This window comes from Chlorocebus sabaeus, chromosome 13 (genome assembly GCF_047675955.1).
Source record: "Chlorocebus sabaeus isolate Y175 chromosome 13, mChlSab1.0.hap1, whole genome shotgun sequence".
Classification (NCBI taxonomy): domain Eukaryota; kingdom Metazoa; phylum Chordata; class Mammalia; order Primates; family Cercopithecidae; genus Chlorocebus; species Chlorocebus sabaeus.
This window is the reverse complement of record NC_132916.1, coordinates 16,714,342-16,735,865: the sequence shown is the minus strand read 5'-3', so window position 1 is coordinate 16,735,865 and position 21,524 is coordinate 16,714,342.

The following is a 21,524-nucleotide window of genomic DNA, read 5'->3' as shown; positions in this document are numbered from 1 at the left end:
GGAGGGGCTGCCTCAGATCTCTGAAAGCCCTTTGAGACTTTTTTTTCCATTGTCTTGGTTATCAGCACTTGGGTCTTTTTAGTTATGCTAATTTCTATAGCAAATGGTTACTTTGCAGTCTACTTGAATTTTTCTTGAAAAAGTTTTTTCTTTCTTTGCTGCATGAGTAGGCTACAAATTTTCCAAAATTGTACACTCCACTTCCTGTTTAAATATAAATTTCAACTTTAAGTAATTTCTTTGCTCCCACATCTGAGCTAGGCAATTAGAAGTAGCCAAGCCACATCTTGAAAGCTTTGCTGTTTAGAAATTTCTCCCACCAGATACCCTAAATCATCACTCATTAGTTCAAACTTTCAGATACCTAGAGTATGACTACAAAACAGTCAAGCTCTTTGCTAAAGCATATAGGTGATCTTTGCTTCAGTTCCCAGTAAGTTCCCCATTTCCGTCTGATACTTCATCAGCCTGGAGTTCACTGTCCATATCACTATCAGCATTTTGGTCACATTTAACTAGTCTCTAAGATGTTTCAAACTTTCCCTCATCTTCCCATCTTATTCTGAGCCCTCCAAATTCTTCCAGCTTCTGCCCATTACCCAATTCCAAAATCGCTTCCACATTTTCAGGTGTTTTTATAGCAATGCCCCAATCCTCAGTACCAATGTTCTGTGTTAGGCGATTCTTGCATTGCTATAAAGAAATACCTGAGACTGGGTATTTTACGAAGAAAGGAGGTTTAGTTGGCTCAGGGTTCTGCAAGCTGTACAAGCAGAATGTTGGCTTCTGAAGAGGCTCAGGGAGCTTTTATGCATGGCAGAAGGCAAGTGGGAAAAGGCACATCACATTGTCAGAGGCGTTTGAACCACAGCAACTCCATCTTGAATAGGTGGTGGGTAAAATAAGGCTGAGACCTACTGGGCTGCATTTCCAGGAGGAAAAGACATTCTAAGTCACATGATGCGATAGGAGGTTGGCACAAGATACAGGTCATAAAGATCATGCTGCTAAAACAGTTTGCAGTAGAGCAGCAGCCGAAACCTACCAAAATTGAGATTGCAACAGGAGTGACCTCTGGTCATCCTCACTGATATGCTCCCAGCAGTGCCATGACAGTTTACAAATGCCATGGCAATGTCAGGAAGCTACCCTATATGGTCTAAAAGGGCGATGCATACATAATCCACCCCTTATTTAGCACATTAGCTTATTTAGCACATAATCAAGAAATAACAATAAAAATGGGCAGCCAGCAGCCCTCGGGGCTGTCTGTCTATGGAGTAGCCGTTCTTTATTCCTTTACTTTCTTAATAAGCTTGCTTTCACTTTATGGATTCATCCTGAATTATTTCTTGCACAAGATCCAAGAATCCTCTCTTGGGGTCTGGATTGTGACCACTTTCCAGTAACAACATGGTAAGAGCAGGAGCCAGAGAGCAAAAGGGCACGTATTTAATATCTGTTTTCTTGTCTGTTCCTATGGGTTTGGTGTAAAAGTGTGTTTTAAATATTAAACTCATGATGATAGCCATTAAAAGAGACACGTGAAACAGTAAAGCAGCATGAGATCCTAAAAAGGTCCTTAATAATGTAACTGTTTCCATTCCCTGGTTTGATGGGTCCAGAAAAGGGAGAAGGGAAAGTCCAGGATGTATCTTGAAGCTACATTCAGATAAAAAGTGTATTGTTTATATTAGAACAGATGTTTATCTATGCTGCTTTCCAAAGCTAAGAGAAAGTAAAGGAAGTTAAAGCCCAAGCCCACATTTGGTCACCAGGGAAGGTCTTCAAGTTCAAAAAGCCTATTTGCCTCAATTCACTGAATCTGAGAGGGTGGGGGGCTGGCACTGTCTTTAAGTAGTTACCAACCAATGCACCATGGCTCAGGCACAGCCACAATACAAGCTACGGCAAGTCTATGAGATCAGAAACTCGTCCTGCCACAAAGTAAGCTGTGTCTACTTCTTGGGGGTCAGCATCACTCTGAGTTCTGGGGTGATGTGGATATTTCAAGTCATTTTAATGACCTATTTGATATCATTTTTAATTTAGAGGCATATGTAATATCAATGTTACTATAAACTCCAGTTGGCACTGGTATATATCACATGAAGATGAATTTTTGCACAGAGGGACAATAGAAGACCCATTCTTTGGTTCCCTATTAAAGACAATACAAAGAGCAAAAAATATCATTTGGCTAAGCAACACAATACAAATCAGAGATGTTTACCTCCAGGACTCATGACCAGATACCGAAAATGGCTACTACTTCCAATTATTTTATCTTTATGTAAGATGCTTTTAAAATTATAAATTATCTTAATGAGAAGTCCTCCAAGCTTCCCTTTTCTTACAATTTATTATGATTAAAGTGCCTTTCTCCTACTCTTTATGATGGTATCTGCTTTAACAAATGATTAATTTTAGTGAAATTCTTTGCTTTATAATTATATTTGATAAGATTCTGGCATAAGAAATCTCACACGTAGAGCCACAGACCAACATAGGGTAGAAATTATTTATCTTGGGAGAATAAAAAGCCAGCAAAACTTCTTCATGCTCTGGGTATTAATTTTTGTTTGAATAAGAGTTTGATCTACTCCAGATGTAACCTTCTGTGATCCAGCAAATATGACAATTCAGGTTTAAGAGGCCTTTAACTAATGTTAACTTCATTACTTTTTATGTTGTAATTGAAAGTTACATAAAAATGTACTCTGCTTCCTAGAAACTATTTGCCACAGATAAACACACACACACACACACACACACACACACCACTCATACAAAGGTGATACAAAATTATGATCCATATTTGGTTACTTTCATTTTATAGAAATAAATGGTTGTTTAAGCGTGTAAGAAGTACATGGTTAAAGTACTTATCCAGAACATTTAATGCATACAAAAGCTATTCTATTTACTAAATAAGATATAATCACAATGTTTTTCAAACCTCAATAAAATTCTTGAGTCATCTGAATTTTCTCCTTTTACAGAGGGGTGTTTGTAATATTTTATACTGATAAGAATCTAAGAATTGCTGAGGACAAACCAGGTATATTAAAAGTATGGTTGAGTACTGTCTTCTAGACTCAGCAAAAAAAAAAATGTTCAACTAGCATTGACTATCTGATACATGACATATTATCTTGTAATCAGGATAGTAGTTAGTATATCAAATAATATGCTGGGTTCTATGCTGGTAATAAAATGAAATTTCTGTAACTTTATTATTTTGACATATGTATGAATTTTTTATTGTCCTTTTAAAACTTTTGAAAATACAAATGCTGTGTATTCTAAAGATTTCTTCATGGCTCATTTTTCTCTTGTCTGAGGGCTCAAGCTCTGCATGTCAGCTACGTACCAAGCAGCTGTTGCTAGGATGTATCTGTTTCCATAGCAATAGATGAACTCTTCAGATGCATCTAGAATTCCCCCTCTTTTTTCTATCCCTCAATCCCTTGTCCATCCATATGTAAATCAGTATCCAAATCTCTAACTGCAACAGAATTATTCCAAGTGATAATATCCTGTATTTAGCATCCACGTATATAGTGTTGTCCAGTATAGAACTTTTTTCTTTAATATTTGCATTCTTTTCTCAACATGTTTAGATTGTGTAGAAATTTCTGTGAATTGGGGATTAATGCTGTGCCAAGTTGATAAGGATCAAAAATATTTTCTGCCAAGGCACTTTTCAGAAACAGTAATTAATAGGAGAAAACAGGTAGGTGCAAATGGTTTATTTCTTCTTCTTTTTTTTAAGCATTCATTATGGAACAAAGGATGTGTTACAAAAGTAGCAGGCAATATAAGCCACATGGATTTGGGCCAATCCCTTTTGGACTCAAGCCTGAATTTCAAACATCAGTTTAGGTTGATCCTTCAGAAAGATTTCTGGGCTTTCCAAAGTTCTGAAGATCTTGGTGTGAAGTGTCACCGTTTCTCTGGCTGTGAAGAGAGCTGTGATGTGATTGTCCCCAGTGGATCTAAAATTGTCACTACAGGTCTTCTCACCTTTCTTTCCCGCCCCCCCCCCCCCCATTCAGGAGCTTCAGGCACTGACAACAGTTTTTGCAGAAAAAGAAAAGAAGTAGAGCTATCACTAGACACCTGCCACTATGCTAAATAATCCCTGCCAAGTGCTAAACAGACTGTGAACTCAGCAATATCTGGGAAAAATGGAAAAAGTAAAGATAGGTACAGATAGAAATCTCTAAAAATAATATTTGACTTGATTCCTGGAGGCAAAATCTTGTTTTGTGAAAAGAGATTTGACACTGGCTTTTTTACATGACTTTATACTTTCTGAGGGTAAATAACCATGCTTTCTGCTTCATGTTGTGATTCAAATGCAGTCTCTCTCCCGTGCAAGAAGCATTCCTGCTTCCCTAACTATCCATCTTCCCTAGAGGGAGGAAGGAAAGAAACATGATGTTCTTAATCAAACAATGCCCACTTGTGCTCAAGTTGTTTATGGTGAAAGAACATCTGTTGATTATATAAGTATTAAGTTCATTAACAATTGTTTATCTTAGTTTTCATTCAAAGTAAACACATTTTATATTATGCCTCTGGCACTGCTTTTATCTATAGAAATAAGAAATAATAACAATTAAAAATTATCTTACTAATATAAGTTCTTATTAAAAATGTATTTATTGTGCTTGTAGTTAACAATACTGTATTGTACACTTAAAATTGTTAGGAGGGTAGATGTAATCTTAAATGTTACCACAAAATAAAATTAAAAAAAAAATCCATTACAGATACACAATTATATTTTTGACCCATTTATACAAATATATTAGGGATGAAGTTGGGAATTTGAAGCAATATGTTAGTAGAGATTATGTAATCTATTTTTTCTTATCTATATTTTCTTCAATGTTACTTTTGTAAAAGGAAGTAAAAAAAGTAGCTTTTAAAAAAATACTTACTGCCTTAATTTTAATTGTTGTTTAATAATTACCTCATATTTAGAGTGGACATATAAGAAGAAGCATGCTCTTCCAATTATGAATTTGACTTTTTAAGATTGTTAATAGAGAAGAATTTAGGAAGTGAATTCTGTGTCCCCTCAGATTGGTGATGAGCTGCAACTGTTTAAAAACAGCTGGTAATTGTTTTTGCCAGCATTTGGCACCCAGATGATGTCTCCAGTCATATCCATTTGTGCTTTATCCTGATTATGCGAAAACAGCAGAAAGTAATTTTCAATACTATGTTCCTCACTATGAATTCAATTAGAGAAATATGGATCTCCATCAAACGAACCTCTTTCAATAAGTGTTCTTGAAAATTTGCCTATTAATTGTGTATTAAAGAAAGAAAACATTTAGAAATCCAGAATTCAAATTATTTTCTCAAATTAAGATTTTTATCATTTATATTCAACCATTTATTGAATAAAAATGTAGACCTATTATACTCCAGACTTCAGCACTTGGGCTAAAAAGACGAGTAATACATGGTCTCTGCCTTATTAATTATTATGTCATATATATATTATACTAATAATTACTATTGAAAAAAGACTAACAAAACTCCTTGTTTTGTTAGTAATTATTGGTATAGTATAGTATAATAATTATTAAGGCAATACATGTTAATAATTAATGATGACCATAATCAATATAAGCTTTTAACATTTTATTGTAAGGACTACATTCTATATATAATTAAAGGGAAAAACATAAAAAGAGTTATTATCATATAAATGATTTAGAACTGGTTTCATAAAGCTTTAAGATGTCCCTTCTTACATATTGGAAAAACATGCTAATAAAAATTACAAGAGTTTTATTCAAAGACATACGTACAATTGGGATTGGTTAAAATAATAGAATAGCCATACAATGGATGTAATTTGACTTCAAAGTTACAAGATAGAAGTATGTTCAGCAATTGACAAATGTACTCACAAAATGTGTTAAGTGAATAAAAGATGATAATATTGAGGCCGGGTGCGGTGGCTCAAGCCTGTAATCCCAGCACTTTGGGAGGTCTAGATGGGCGGATCATGAGGTCAGGAGATCCAGACCATCCCGGCTAACACGGTGAAACCCCATCTCTACTAAAAAATACAAGAAAAACTAGCCGGGCGAGGTAGCGGGCACCTGTAGTCCCAGCTACTTGGAGGTTGAGGCAGGAGAATGGTGTGAACCCCGGAGGCGGAGCTTGCAGTGAACTGAGATCCGGCCACTGCACTCCAGCCTGGGGGACAGAAGGAGACTCCGTCTCAAAAAAAAGAAAAAAAAAGAGGATAATATTGAGAGGTGACAACGTGCTAGCAGCCCCTGCTCTCCACACCTCCTCGGCCTCGGAGTCCATTCTGGCCGTACTTGAGGAGCCTTTCAGCCTGCCATGGCACTGTGGGAGCCCCTCTCTGGGCTGGCCGAGGCTGGAGCCGCCTCATTCTGCTTGAGGGAGGTGTGGAGGGAGAGACGCAGGGAGAACCGGGGCTGCGCGCCGCACTCACAGTCAAGCGCGAGTTCCAGCGGGCACGGGTGTGGGCTCCCACTGGGCAGGGCTGGGGACCTGCAGCCCACCATGTCAAGCCCCAACTCCACAGTGGGCTCCCGGTGTGGCCCAAGCCTCCCCAATGGATGCTGTCTCCTGCTCCGTATTGCCTGGTCCCATCAACCGCCTAAGGGCTGAGGAGTGCAGGGGCAGCTCGGGACTGGTGGGCAGCTTCGCCTGCAGCCCCACTGCAGGATCCACTAGGGGAAGCCAGCTGGGCTCCTGAGTCTCATGGGGACTTGGAGAACTTTTATGTCTAGATAAGGGATCATAAACACACCAATCAGCACTCTGTGTCTAGCTCAGGGTTTGTAAATACACCAGTCAGTACTCTGTGGCTAGCTCAGGGTTTGTAAATACACCAGTCAGTACTCTGTGGCTAGCTCAGGGTTTGTAAATACACCAGTCAGTACTCTGTGGCTAGCTCAGGGTTTGTAAATACACCAATCAGTACTCTGTGTCTAGCTCAAGGTTTGTAAATATACCAATCAGTACTCTGTATCTAGCTAACCTAGAGGGGACTTGGAGGACGTTTCTGTCTAGCATTCTGTGTCTAGCTAAAGGATTGTAAATGCACCAATCAACAGCTGTGTCTAGCTCAGGGATTGTAAACACATCAATCAGCACTCTGTCAAAACACACCAATCAGCTCTCTGTAAAATGGATCAATCAGCTCTCTCCAAAATAGACCAATCAGCTCTCTGTAAAATGGACCAATCAGAGGGTGTGGGTGGAGTCAGATAAAGGAATAAAAATAGCAGGCTGCCCGAGCCAGCAGTGGCAACCTGCTAGGGTCCCGTTCCACGTTGGGGTAGCTTTTTTGTTTTGTTCCTTGCAATAAATCTTGCTGCTGCTCACTCTTTGCGTCCAGGCTGTCTTTATGAGCTGTAACGCTCACCGCGAAGGTCTGCAGCTTCCCACCTGTCAGCAAAAACCATGAGCCCACCAGGAGGAGGAAGCTCTAGACACATCTGAACGTCTGAAGGAACAAACTCTGGACACACCATCTTTAAGAATTGTAACACCGCGAGCGTCGGTGGCTTCATTCTTGAAGTCAGTGAGACCAAGAACCCACCAATTCCAGACACAATATCACACACCATGTTTTGTTGTTGAGATGGAGTCTTGCTCTGATGCCAGTCTGGAGTGCAATGGTGCAATCTCAGGTCACTGCAACCTCTGCCTCCTGGATTCAAGCGATTCCCCTGCCTCAGACTCCCAAGTAGCTTGGATTACAGGCACACACTACCACCCCTGGCTAATTTTTTGTATTTTAGTAGAGATGGGGTTTCACCATGTTGGCCAAGACAGCCTCGATCTCCTGACCTCGTGATCCACCCTCATCGTCCTCCCAAAGTGCTGGGATTACACACAATCCATGTTTTAAGTACATCAAAATGATAGCAATAATTATCTCAGATTGTGATATTACAGGTGACTATTTTCTTCATTTTAAATGTTTTCTAATTTTTCTAAATGACCACATGTAACATTTCCCATTTATATTAAAATTATTTTTGTAAACAGAGTTGAAAGATTAGAATAAAGAAGAAAGTCAGTAGGTACTAGAAAGGGTAAACATAAAAAATTACAAAAAGATAAATATGGTTAAAACAGAAAAGAAAATTTTGTCGGAGAAGATTTGAGCTGCCTTACCATAACACCAGATATTCTGAGGATAAGAAACACACTATCTTGACACTACAGTGTTTCAGCTGGTAAGTTATCAAAAACTTCCTCCTCAATCTGATGTTCTTGGTAAGATATCAAAAGGACCTCATGCTTACAAAACCACAAATGAATCTTTCTTTTTCTTTTTTCTTTTATTTTGAGATAGAGTCTTGCTCTGTTGCCCAGGCTGGAGTGCAGTGGCGCAATCTCAGCTCACTGCAAGCTCCACCTCCTGGGTTCATACCATTCTCCTGCCTCAGCCTCCTGAGTAGCTGGGACTACAGACGCCCACCACCACGCCTGGCTAATTTTTTGTATTTTTAGTACAGACGGGGTTTCACAGTGTTAGCCAGGATGGTCTAGATCTCTTGACCTCGTCATCTGCCCTCCTCGGCCTCCCAAAGTGCTGGGATTGCAGGCGTGAGCCACCATGCCTGGCCTTGAATCTTAAGTTAGAATAACAGGGACACTCCTGCGAACATTCCATCAAAACCGCAACACCAACTGTCTCTTTTACCACGAGTTTCATGAGAACTGGCTAACACGAAAGCTACTCACCAATATAAGTTTAAAAACAAGCCAGGCATGGAAGTCAGGGTGGGGGCTGTGTGCACATATTTGCTAGAACACATCCATGTCTTAGTTAATAGGAATGCAACTTTATGAAGAGTAATCCAGTGAAATATCAGAATTATATTTCTGTTGGTGATTTATGAAGTAGTCCATGAGACATCTTGTTACAACACACCCTGATCATTTTATTTAAGAATGACATAAATGTCCACTCCTAAAAGATATAATGATGTTTCTTACCTCTGTGTCTCTTGTTCTTGCTGTTTGTTTTGCGAGAAATAATCCTTCAATTTCAAGTTAAAGAGGGTATGGTCAGAGCTGACAGGCAGAAGAATGAGCTGATACTACGGAAACTGGAATTTCCTGCCCCTAAAGGTGATCACATCCCCGAGGAAGGACCAATGGCGTACACTACAGGACGAGAACATCAGAGAGGTGATTTAAATAATCTTATATTGGCTTCCCTTGCAAAAACGAAATTCTTATTCAATGATCATATGCATAATTTGCTAAATGAGCTGTGAAGAAGATTTTATCTCTGCTGTCCCCCTGCCCCATATTAGATTCCTCCAATATTCTCCAAGTTCTCTTCCCCACTCAGAAGAGCTACTACTGAAAAACATTGTAAGGTTTTCTTTGCCGTCTGTTTAGGTACTACTATGTGGCAACAAATGGAAAATCATCTGATAAATTTTAGTTGACTGAAAGCAACTAAAACAAGAAGAGTCAGGCTGCAGGAAACAAGCTTAAGGATTACATATGCCATACAAAGAATTAAAAAAAAAAAAAAAAAAAAAAAGGAAAGGACACCAAAATATGATTATTCAATCATGAGGAACAATGAACCTATCAAAACTGCATACTGGACAAATGAAAATTGACTTGATGCTCATCAAATAAATGGACAAGGAAAGATAAAAATCTGAATGAAATTTAGTTTCTAAGTAGTCCCTGCTAGCTACTGCTAAATGACATAATAATCCTATTCTTCCTGACCTCGGGACTCCTAATAAATATTATTATCTATCCCGTGCCCCAAGAACCTAATAGAATAACTCATTGGCACCAACTTGCCAGAAGCTAATTTCTTAATTCAACTTTTAAGAGTTTGTAGATGAATAAGATAGGCAGTGATAACATAGAAGATCTGAAGCATCAAATAATAGTTTTTAGTAAACTCTCAAGCACTAAGTTATTCCTGAGATTAAAATCTCTTCTTTGTTATCTTCTGTTATGCAAAGAGCACAAGTTTTGGGGTCAGGTAACCTGGGTCTCAGGAATACTCTTAACTAGATCATTAATGTAATTATGCAATCTTTATGAGATTTGGTTTCATCTTGCATGAGGGAAAAAAAATGGTCTCGAAAAGGAGAATATTGAATTTATCCTTATAAGGCTTTGTGCTTATACTCTTAAAGGCCTGCCTTGAAAACACACCAGCAGGCTCAGGTTTACAATATTTAAATATTACATTTTAAAAGTATAAGGTCCATGTGAGCAAAACCTCTTTGCAATAAATCCTTAAATTGCATATTTAAAGCACTCTCTTTAACATGCTCCTTAACATTCCTGAAAAAAATAATTAAAAGCACTTGGTTAGCTGGCTGTACCTTTTAGCTTGGCCTGGTTCCATAGCTATTCCCACTTTTTATCTGTTTACAGAAAATGTTGCCTTCCATTGATTCTTGAACTCTTCTTTGCAAATATCTAAACAACGTATTATACATCTATAGCTTGAAATTAGTCCCTAAGAACTAATATTATTCTTAACAATGCTTGGGTAATTTTTTCACCATTGTTTATTTCATACAATGTGTAGTGCACATTTGGATATTCTTTTCAAATTTGGTCAAATTTTCAAATTTGGTCAACAATTATCATTTTTATCATTATACTCAATAATACATTTTGAACATTTACTACATGCTATATGTGTTCTGAACAAAACAATTCTATTCTGGTATTATATTTAGGATTGCCAGATCTATCAAATAAAAATACAGGATGCCTAGTCACTTTTGAATTTCAGATGAATAACAAATAATTTTTCATATACATGTGTCCGACGTAATACTTGGCATACTGTATTTCATCTGGCAGCTCTGATTATGTGCCATATTTCCTTACACAGCATTCTTTCTGAACACCTTACGTAACCCAGTTTAATATTGCTTCCCTTCAAATAAACTGGAAAATGTAGCAGTACCATTTATTGTGGCATTTTCTGAATTTGCTCAAAGCCATTTTATATACACATTAGAACCTAAAGGATTCTTAATGTAAACTGTAGTTCTTTTGAATCTATTATTGAACACTTAGCATTATGTCATAAGAATAATGATTAATAAAACTATAAAGTAAATTAGATTATGGGTGAAAGAAAAGAATGCAAACCTGCCGGGCACGGTGGCTCATGCCTGTAATCCCAGCACTTTGGGAGGCCGAGGAGGGCGGATCACGAGGTCAAGAGATCGAGACTATCCTGGCTAACACGGTGAAACCCCGTCTCTTCTAAAAATACAAAAAATTAGCTGGGCATGGTGGTGGGTGCCTGTAGTCCCAGCTACTCGGGAGACTGAGGCAAGAGAATGGCGTGAACCCAGGAGGTGGGCTGGCAATGAGCTGAGGTCACGCCACTGCACTCTAACCTGGGTGGCAGAGTGAGACTCCATCTCAAAAAAAAAAAAAAAGAAAAAAAGAATGCAAACTAATTCAAGAAGGTAAGCTGTTGGCCGAGCAAGGTGGCTCACACCTGTAATCCTAGCACTTTGGGAGGCCGAGGCGGGCAGATCACCTGAGGTCAGGAGTTTGAGACCAGCCTGACCAACATGGGGAAACCCTGTCTCTACTGAAAAAAAAAAAAAAAATACAAAATTAGCTGGGCGTGGTGGCACATGCCTGTAATCTCAGCTACTCAGGAGGCTGAGGCAGGAAAATCACTTGAACCCAGGAAGTGGAGGTTGCAGTGAGCCGAGATTGCACCACTGCACTCCAGCCTGGGGAACAAGAGCAAAACTATGTCTCAAAAAAAAAAAAAAAGAAGGTAAACTCTTAAAGCTACATTAGGAAGATTGATGTATATATAAATGTGCTAATGACATTTTTTCTGTACTCATTTGTTTATCCTTTTAAAACATTTGTTCGTTTTATCTCCAAGAGGCTATCATCTAGCAGAAACAAATTAGCAACTACTTCTGATACGATATATAAGTAACTAGAAAAAATCATGCTTCCTTTTATAATTCTGTCATTATACATTTGTAATTATAGAGTCAATTTCATAATTCCCAAATTTTACTTACTTTTAGGAAGTTTTTACAATTTAGGTTCATGCATATAAAGATGGTATCAGATAATTTCCCAATTTTATTGTCTGAAATTGGGCTGATGTAGACAGTGTATGGATTATCACTTTCCTAAACAACTGATGAATTGTTTCTCCTCAAATAAAGGTTGGTAAGTGGGCCAAAATAATATAATTTTATAGTGTGTCTAAAATCTCCAGCATGTAAGGATTTATACATAATGTGTTTATCACAGCTAGATTAGAAGGAAGAAAGAAAAATGCGTGTATATCCAAAAGTGAATGACTGCATAAATCATGGTACATCCCAAACTATTAGGAACAACTAAAAACAATGGGCTATAAAAAAATCGATCAGTGGCTGCCCTTTACTAAAAGTGTGGAGTACTGGTTTTGTGTGTGTATATATGTGTGTTTTAATAAGTATATATTAGTTAAAAATCTTTTTATAAAAGTGTGGAGTATTGTGTGTCTGTCTTTAAAAATTGTAATATTATATTAGCTATTCAGAGGAATTTAAGAGGGCCTTAAAAATAATTTACAACCAAATAATGAACATTGGAGAGTGTGTGCTGTCCTTTAGCATCTACTAGGAATGTGCTGTAAGCTGTTCATCACTAGAAAGATGTTGGATGATTGATTGATTGATTGATTGATTGATAGATGATAGATAGATAGATAATAGATAGAGCAAGCTATTTTAAGCTCTATTTTAATCCATAAAATGTGTAAGAATTGTGTTCAAAAGTTGGCGGCAATTTTTCCTTAGTCAGAGATTTTTATTCCTGTGGAAGTTGGTAACACAAAGAAACTGTGAATTAGAGTTGCATGTATTCTCGGGAACTGCGTCTCCTTTACCTGTGAGACTTGGCTTTCCTTAAACGCCTTGTCAACTGAATTTCAGTATAAATCCTGAAGTGGTGTGAGTTTCTCTACTGCAGAAATTGGTTTATAAAATAAATCACTGACATTTCTCTGAAATGTAATACTCTGTATCGACTTCTTCTTGTACCTACACTGAAACTTCTGATAGCGCTCACCATTGGAAAGCAATCACATACAGATATCTGCAGAAGTTGGAAATCTTCCTGTCCAAACTTTGAGACTAAATAATTTCAGACAAATATTGGATAAATGCTTTAGTATCCAAAATGTCCTTACTTGTTTTCTGAAATTTGGATTCCAGATGGATTTAGATATCACTATCTGAGGTTACTATGGAAACTCTTATTTACCACACTCAGGAAATAGAGACATAAGATTAGACTGAGAAATTAATACTAGTCAGATATGTTTTATTGACGATTTTAAATGGGGAGTACATTTGTCTATTTAAACGTAAACACTCATAGCTGGCTGCATAAACTGAAATTAGCTATGTGTTTTACACAGTCAACTCAACTAAAAATAAATACTTCAGCTAGATTAAAAGTAAAAGAATGAAAATATTTTATTAGGCAAGTTATAACAAAAAGAAAACTGAGTTGCAATAATAATTTCAACCAAGGTTAAATTTGCGACAGATACTGTCAAATAAATCAAGGAGGGGCACTAAATTAATATGAACAGAGATTTGGTATCACTGTAATATTGACTTTTTCAAAAAAAAAACACCAAGATGTAGTAAAACGCATTTTAATTTATTTTATTATTCTTGAAAAAGTGTTCATCTTCTGTGTATTTCTTTGTATTAAGAAAAAGAAAACTAGCTTTTTATTTTGTAAAAACATTGCACAAACCTGTTACCAGTGGACTACAAGTCATCCATGTTCTTGGTGTTGTGAACAAAGAATTGGACCAAATGCACAAACAAAGCAATGAAAGAACGAAGCAATGAAATTATAGATTTATTGAAGTGAAAGTACACTCCACAGAGTGAGACCTGACTCAAGCAACTGCCTTGAGAGCTCGGGTTACAGAATTTTCTGGGGTTTAAGTACCCTCTAGAGGTTTCCCATTGGTTCGTTCATTTATCCTATGTAAACGAAGGAGTGGCCCTTCACCAGTCTGATTGGTTGTGAAGGCGACCAATAAGAAGGTGAAGTAAAGTTACAAAGTTACACCCTATGCAAATATCTGATTGATTGCAGGAGGAGACCAATCAGAGGTACTTTCCATTTCTCATCTGCAAGTCAGAAAGTGGGGGACCTCAAAAGTGAATAGTCTCTGTTTTTGTTACTTGGGCATGGAGAATTGGGGTTTTCCCTTTTGATTTAGTTCTAGGAAGTCAGTGTGAATCAGCCTTTGGTTCCCTGCCTCCAAACCCAATTCTCCTGCCTCAAACCTTTTAAAAATTATTTTGTACTTTTAATTTTTGTGGGTACATAGTAAGTGTATAGGTTTATGGGTTGTGTGAGATATTTTGATACAGGCACGCAGTGTGTAATAATCACCTCATGGAAAATGCGGTATCCATCCCCTCGAGCATTTACCCTTTGTGTTACAAACAATTCAATTATATTAATTTAGTTATTTTTAAATATACAAATTATAACCCTTATTCATATGTTCTATTTTTTGTTCCATTTAACCATTCCCAACTCACCCTCAACCCCCCTCTACCCTTCCTGTGCACAAACCTTTTGCCACATTGGGGATTCTATCTTAAAGAAATAAAATCTCCAGTATGTAAGGATTTATATGTAATGTGTTTATCACAGTTAGATTAGAAGGAAGAAAGAAAAATGCATGCATATCGCAAAGTGAATGGCTACATAATCATGGTTCATCCTAAACTATTAGGAATAACTAAAAACAATGGGTTATAAAAAATTGATCAGTGGCTGCCCTTTACTATAAGTGTGGAGTGTTGGTTTTGTGTGTGTATACATACATGTATGTTTTAATAACTATACATTAGTTATAAATCATTTTATAAAATGTGGAGTGTTGTTTGTGTGTCTGTGTGTATAGGTGTTATATGTTATGTAAGTATGTATATATGTTATATGTTATATGTCCATAACTTTTTATCCAAGTTTGCCTTTTTGCTCTCCAGATTAGCACTACTTTCAAGGAGTGAATTATTCTGCACTGTACAGGCTTGTTTCTGTTTGATTAAGCATAGGGCACCTTGTGGAATACTGTATATCAAATAGCTAATGTTGCTTACGTATGGTAGAGGAATTTCACAGGTTTGTAAAAAAGGTTTTACTTTTTTTCCAAAACCATCTCTTAACTCTAATTTGTCGTGAAAAGCAAGTGTTACATTGGCAAATTTATAAAATAAAAAGTGTAAGACCTCAAGAAGCGAATGGATAAAAGAAAAAAACAAAAACTGTTCCCTGAGGGACCTACACGTTAGCATTAGTGTGAGGATAGAAGGCACACAGTGTTATTCTGGATCAGAAAGTGGTGAGGTGAGGTGGCCCTGCAGCAACTCCATTTAGATGTTTTTCTCTCTTCTAGGTTAGAGCATGCAAACTTTTGTGTAAAGGGCCTGGTTGTAAATATTTTAGGCTTGGCAGGCCATACGTCTCTGTCACAACTACAGACTCTGCTGCTGTAATGCAAACACAGCTTCAGGCAATGCAAAAACAAATGACCATTAGCCATGTTCCAATAAAACTTTATTTGTGGACACTGAAATATAAATTTTATATACTTTTCGTGTTTTACAAAATATTGCTCTTCTTTTGATATTTTTCTCCACTATTGAAAAATGTTAAAACCATTATCAGTTCATGGGCTGGCCCAAAACAGGCTTTGGGCCATATTTTCCAATCCCTGTTCTAAGCAGTGCAAGTATAAGTGGAACTATACCTACTACAGGTGGGTCCTGTTGTCCAAGCCAATGTCATTAGAACCCAAGTCAACCCAGTACCGAGGTTGGAACTTGTCACTCCTCTATAGTCTGATACATGGATTCCGAAAAATATCTCCTCAGGTTCTTTCCCGAAAAAATGTACTTGATTATCTTTCTAGCTCTAATTCTAAACTTAGAAGTCTCAGCCTTTGCAAAAAAAAAAAAAAAGAGAGAGAGAGAGAAAGAAAGAAAGAAAGAAAGAAAGAAAGAAAGAAAGAAAGAAAGAAAGAAAGAAAGAGAGAGAGAGAGAAGGAAAGAGAGAAAGAGAGAGAAAGAGAGAAAGAAAGAAAGAAAGAGAGAAAGAGACAAAGAGAGAAAGAAGGAAAGAAGGAAAGAAGGAAAGAAACTACCATTCTAGGGGGAAAATGCATTAGGCTATGCTATCTCTCACTATGTGAAATTGTGAAAATGATTTTCTCTAAACAACCATATCCAGAAAATGGAAGTTTTAATAGAGTAGATGAGAGGATGAAAGGCCCCTTTTAAGTAATAGATCCCGCAGGAAAAAGGCTGGATGGGCTCTGGAGGGGTGTGCTGGTCACCGGGGTGAGGCTGCGGGGAGGTGCTGGGCCCTGTTGGCAGCAGGGGAGATGCAGGTCTCCAGAAGTGGCACAGAAACAGGGGCGTGGGGGCACACAATGGAGGACAAAGCCAGTTTGACAGTGTTCCCCAGAACACATACTGGCTTTACCACTGTGGTTAAAACTGCATAAAACAAAAGGCATTTTAGGGAAGGAGAGGAGAAAGATGAGAATCCTCGTTTTTCAGATTTCTGGCAGAGATTACTCAAATGTGTTTTAGGCAGAGAAGAAATGGGGCATCATGCTTGATGATCACAGATGACTGTACCGAATATGCCTTAGATGTAAGCCAGGATTTCATGAACTGGGAATATTGAAAGCTGTGGTCAGTGGGGAAAATGTTCTGTTTTAAATAAATATGGGGAAGAATGTGTTAAGTTCAGTAAAGAAGGCTCATTTGTTTGCAGGGCTATTTACAGTCCTACGTATTCTAATGAGACCTGTCAGTCTCCAAGGGAAGCTAGAGAGTACGTCACTTTCCCAATACTTCTGAAAACGAGGGGTATGTGAATGTGTGTGTGTGTGTGTGTGCTTGTGTAACATCTCTCAGAAATAATCTTCACAAAACATATTTTGAAAACTACTACTTCAGCTATAACCTTCTTATGACAAAATGTGTCCTAAGACAACAAAAATCACCAGACACAGCCAAACTAAGAGGGTGAAATAAAATGTACAATATTTATATACACTTGAAGATTTGCTTTCCTGTGGCACAAACTATGGGAGATAGTCGCATAAACAATTTCTTAAAAGCAAAGATTTCAACTTACCAAAGGAGTTTTAAGTTCTAAAAGTTTGTTTTTATTACTCTTCATAACTCAGAATGTATTGTCTAATGGAAACATAAAAATGATGGCTCAGTTTCCAGCCAAGCCTACCAATTCTTTAAATAAAGTTGAAATAAATTACTGATCATGCAGTAAGATTTTTACTGCTGAAACAGTAGTAAAATTAAATCAAACAGAAATGCAAAGATACATTTTTAAATGTTATATTAAATGCAATACCTCTGAAAAATAAGAGTTAGTGAAAGGAGATTTAAGTTGAAGAAAACTGTGAAGGAAATTTTGTAGCCTGCCATAAGGTTGAGGTATTTATTTTATTTACAACAGTTTCACTTCCTGTCAAATTTAAAAAGGTATAATAAAATATATAAAATTAAAAATATGAAGAATAATATAAAACCATCTATAATTTTACCATACAGTATAATTCACTTGAAATACATACTGTCACATTATATTCTTTGCCTACTCACATATTTATCAGAAGGAGTTTTTGCGTTAGTAACATTCCTAGCTCTTTAAGAATAGCAAACACACAGAAAACATCTGCAGAACAAATATTCCCCACAGTAAATTATAACAGAATGAACACCCCAGTAACCACCACTCAAGGAAGGATAGTAATATTGAAGGACGAGGAAGTGCCTCACACAACTGCACAATCACTACTTCTATCTCTTCATCAATGGTAACATGATTCTGACTTCCAACAGAATGGAGACTTTTGTAAGTTTTGAAATTCATGAAAAGGAAAAATACAATACATCTTTTTCTACTTATGGCTTTTTTAGTCAATGTTATATTATGCAATTTATCTTTGTCTTGCTATAGTTTGTTTGCCTTTATTGATGAATAATAAATGTACTAGTATGTGAACACACCACTCTTTATTTATTCTACTTTTATTTTCAGATGTTGGATCTTTTTCATTGATATGTAGTCAATTCTTAGCAATGGAATAGCTGAGTCATAGGCTCAGCTATTGAACTAAATAGGTTCAAATTTAGTAAATAATGTCAAACAGTTTCGCAAAAGGGTTGGTCCAGTTTACATTTCTGCCAGAGTTTCCATTGCTTCGTAACCTTGCTAGCACGTGGGATTGCATTTGTCTCATGTAGTCATTATGGTATATGTGTGGTCTTTTGTTATGTTTCTATTTGCATTTCTCTCATTACTAAAGTTAAGCACCTTTCTATACATTGATTGAGCATTTGTGTATCTTCTTTTGTGTTCAAGATACTTGCCCATAATTTTGCCAGATCATCTGTTTTTTCTATTCTTTTAACAATTCTTAATTTAGTCTAGATAAAAGCCTCAATGTATTTTACAATTTTTTATTTAATATTTTGATGAGTTTGTCAGGATATGCTAGGTTTATGCTGAGAGAACAAATAACCTCTATCAGTGGATTTACACGTAAATGTTTAGATGTGCTGCAGATCACTGGGTTTGAGGACAGCACCTTTGTCCATATAGTCTCTCACTCAGGGATCCAGAGTGACTGATGCTCCACCATCTGGAATGTTGTTAGTTGCAAGGCAGAGAAAAACAGAAAACTGGAAAATCTCACACCAGAAGTGATCCATGTCATGTCTTCTCACCTAATATTATCCAGAACTAGATAATTATTCATGCCCAACTGTGAGAATGATGAGACATGCAGCCTCCCAAATGTCTAGGAAGAAAAGAAGAACCCAATATTGGTAAGAATTAGCAATGTCTACTGTGCTTGGACATTTTCCCTTATTAGTAATATACATCTACGTTTCTGTGCTAATGTTTACAGTGCGTTCCGGTTTTGGCTTATACCATACTTTGGTTAAATACTTCCCCCAATTATTGAGGCATGGCACACAAAAGAAATAATATTTCTATAGAGAAATGGAGGAAATACATGGGGGATTGGGTCATGCTAGAGATATCCACATGGTGTTTGGCAAACAAAAAATTTTCATTGCACTTTCTTTATATTACTTAATTATTAGAAAAAATGTTTGATCATATAATATATAATTAATATAAAACATTCAAATCTCAGCTTTTCAAAATTTAAATGAGAAATTTACATTTGTTTCTCTGAACATGTCTCCTTGTTTTTTGAGATGGAGTCTCGCTCTGTTGCGCAGGCTGGAGTGCAGTGGTGCAGTCTTGGCTCACTGCTGGGTTCAAACAATTCTCCTGCCTCAGTCTCCCGGGTAGCTGATACTACAGGTGCCCGCCGCCACGGCCGGCTAATTTTTGTATTTTTAGTAGAGGTGGGATTTCACCATGTTGGCCAGGCTGGTGTCGAACTCCTGACCTCAAATGATCCACCCACCTCGGCCTCCCAAAGTGTTGGGATTACAGACATGAGCCACTGTACCCGACCTGAACATGTCTTTTTAATATCTGAAACTTGTGCTTGAAATGGTAAGATGCAGTTCCTGGTCAAGGTTTAAATGATGATATTTTAAAGTTCTTGATGTGATCATCAATAAAACTTTGTTCATAATAAGCTTGTAGAAAAAAAAATACCACAGTTGAAATCATATTTCAAGATTTGAACAGCTCTTCTTTTTATTTCATTGACAAATTAATGTTGAAATTGCTTCTGAAAATGGGAATGGATTTTGAATCTAATTCAACATTGTCAATTCAACTATTTAAAAGTATTGATGAAGATCTAATTTGCAGGATATGCATGCATTGTTAGGGCAATATCCTGAAGCTAACATAAATATAAAAAGGAGTGTATTCACCGTGAAAGGACACACTAACATATGTGAGGACATAAATACAGGGATCAAGGCTGTTGCACCTGCCAAGAGTCCCTGCCCACCTTAATAGACCACACCTGTGACTGTGAGCCAACCTTTGGGCACCTGAAACATCCACTGTGCCCAGCAGCAACGTAGAATTCTTGACCCTGATGGAAAGCAATATGCTCTGCAGCTGGTCACTAAAAAAGTCATCAGGGTGGTTCACTGCTGACCAGTGTGTGACAGTGAGGTAATTAGTGCCAGATGTTGCTCATTTTGCTTGCCAACTGCAGAGATTTTGAGTGTATCACAGCCCTGCCTGCTCTGAGGAGCTCTGTGGAAAGGTTTGTGCTAAGGCAGAGGCATCTGGTGGTGAGATTCGTTTGGCTAAGCTCCATTTTGCTGGAATCTCTGACTCTTTTCACAATATTCTGGGCACCAGTTAAGTGAACCCTAATAGATTGTAACAACAATTCCCCAATTTAACACAGGAGGAAGCTGGGACACAGAAAGATCAAACATCTGATGCACTGTGACCCACATTGTTAAGTGGGGAGTGACTATTTGAATGTGGCTCTGAAGCTGATGCTACAGCCACCACATTCTACAGACTTTCTTTGATTTGCTCAAAATGAAACAAACAAAAAAAAAAATGGCACAAGTAAAAAGCACGGATATGTTGCATTAAGATTACTTCTAGTATGTGACCTGTTGATCTATGGATTGTAACCATTTGCAGATTTGCACTACATAAAAATCACGGCCTTTTGCAACTCATCATGACTTCTGCTCTTATTTAACGAAATGAATTAAGGATAACTAGTTTGTCTACAAGTTTAGTATGTTATAATGATATGAAGATTGTGATTATAGTTGTAGTTTGTACAGTATTTTTTAATTTTCCAGGGATCTGACATGGTGCTAATAATATCAATAAAATTGTGTTGGTAGTTTTTTCAGGGTGAAACAAGCAGAATTTTAGTTGCCAAAATTGATTATTCATTAAATTAGAGCTGCAGTAACAATAAAAAGGTCATAATTATACTAAGGAAATAATAAGCCATTCTGAGTATAATTAGTCAGGAATATTCTTTGTTTATTAGGTTTCATACAAGATTTGACTAGTTAATACGATTATGCAAAACTATAGGTAAAAAGTTATTACTGTATATTTTCATAAGCTGTATAATTACACTATAGCAGCAAAACTAGAAGTTTTAGATGGATAAAAAATAAATCTGTCAATTTTTCTGACAGACCTTTAGAAATCAAAAAATCATGGCGTCTTCCAAATTGAAGCAGATGTAATCATATTTGATTTCAATCGAATACTCAAAAACTAAGATAAGATAAAGATTGAGCTCATCAAGATCCTGCAAAAAGGGTATGTTATAAATGATGTTACTCTGATTTAGTTCTTGCTTTCTCCAGTTTATGTGATTTAGCTTTATAAATTACAATTTAAGGGAAATGAAAAATAGTTTTGTAATTTTCTTGTGTTATTTGGGAGATTATCTGATTCTTTTAGGGTCC